The sequence below is a fragment of the Trichechus manatus genome, unplaced genomic scaffold, assembly GCF_000243295.1.
Source record: "Trichechus manatus latirostris isolate Lorelei unplaced genomic scaffold, TriManLat1.0 scaffold00129, whole genome shotgun sequence".
In the NCBI taxonomy this organism is placed as follows: domain Eukaryota; kingdom Metazoa; phylum Chordata; class Mammalia; order Sirenia; family Trichechidae; genus Trichechus; species Trichechus manatus.
The window spans coordinates 5,676,863-5,678,544 of NW_004444065.1; the positions used below are offsets into that span (position 1 = coordinate 5,676,863).

The 1,682-nt window shown below is 33.6% G+C and overlaps 1 non-coding gene across 1 annotated transcript; it reads right to left on the minus strand.

The window, feature by feature from the left end:
• Positions 1-288: 288 nt before the first annotated feature.
• On the minus strand, positions 289-395 carry LOC111822102 (U6 spliceosomal RNA). The gene has a single exon (XR_002825379.1). It is a non-coding gene; the product is annotated as a U6 spliceosomal RNA (small nuclear RNA).
• Between the last annotated feature and the right edge of the window lie 1,287 nt (positions 396-1,682).

Below are 1,682 nucleotides of genomic sequence, written 5' to 3' on the forward strand. Positions count from 1 at the left end.
TCATTGTTGTTGATTTTGTGTTTGCTGAGTCTTTATTATTTTTAGTTTTTTTTTTTTTTATTTTCACTTATAGGATTGTTAGCTTCCTTTGTGTTTACCTTAATATTTACCCCTACTTTTCTAAGTTTTTACCCATCTTTTATTTCTTCATATTGCCTTGACTTCCTCTCCATATGAAAAGTCTATGTGTAATTTTTAAAGTCCTAAGTCCCTCTTTTTTGTTTTAATGTTGTCATTTTTTACATATAGACATGTGTTTCCCTATTTTCAGTGTTTTAGCTTTGATTTAAAAATATGATACGCTTCACAAATTTGCATGTCATCCTTGCACAGGGGCCATGCTAATCTTCTCTGTATCATTCCAGTTTTAGTATATGTGCTGCCAAAGCAAGCACTAGTTTTTGGTTTTATATTTATGTCTTTGATCCATTTTGAATTAGTTTTTGTGTATGGTGTGAGGTATGAGTGCTGTTTCATTTTTTTGCAGATGCACATCCAGTTTTGGAAACCACCATTTGTTAAAAAAAAACTATACTTCACAATTTGATGGACTTTGGGCCTTTGTTGAAGATCAGGTGAATTTAGGTGGATGGATTTACATCTGGATTCTTGATTCTGTTCCATTGTTCAATGTATCTGTCATTGTACCAGGACCAGGCAGTTCTGACTACCATAGCTGTATTGCAGGTTCTGAGTATTGGAAATGCGAATCCTCCTACTTTATTCTTCTTCAATAGTCCTTTACTTATCTGGGGTCTCTTCCCTTTTCATATAAAGTTAATGATTGTTTTTTTCCATCTCTTTAAATGTTTTGGTATTTGGGTTGGGATTGCATTGTATTTGTAGATTTCTTTAGGTAGAATTGTCATTTTCATAATGTTGAGTCTTACTCTTCATGAACATGGTATGTTTTTCCTTTTCTGTAGATCTCTTTGGGTTTCTTGCAGTAGTGTTTTGTAGTTTTCTTTGTATAGGCCCTTTACATCCCTGGTTAGTTTTATTCCTAAGTATTTTATTTTGGGGGGGGGGCTGTTATAAATGGTATTGTTTTCCTGATTTCCTTTTTATAATTCTCTTTTTTGGTATATAGGAATCCAATGGATTTTTCTTTGTTTACCTTGTATCCTGCTACTCTGCAGAATCTTTCTATTTGTTCTTGTAGTTTTCTCATGGAGACTTTTGGGTTTTCTATACATAGTATCATATCATAATCTGCTAAGAGGAACAGTTTTACTTCTTCATTATCAAGTTGGATGCCATTTGTTTTTCTTGCCTTATTGCTCTAGCTAGAACTTCCAGCCCAATGTTAAATAGGAGTGGTGATAAAGGGCATCCTTGCCTTGTTCCTGTTCTCAGGTTGAATATTTAAGCCTCTCTCCATTAAGAATGATGTTGGCCGTTGGTTTTGTATAGATGCCCTTTATTATGTTAAGGAATTTCCCTTCTAAACCTATTGTATTGAGAGTTTTTATCAGGAATGGGTGTTGGACTTTGTCAAAAGCCTTTCCTGCATCGATTGAGATGATCATGTGATTCTTTTATTTACATGGCGGATTACATTGATTGATTTTCTAATGTTGAACCATCCTTGCATATTAGTTTGAATCTTACTTGGTTGTGGTGTATAACTTTTTTGATATGCTGCTGAATTGTATTGGTTAGAATTTTGTTGAGAATTTTTG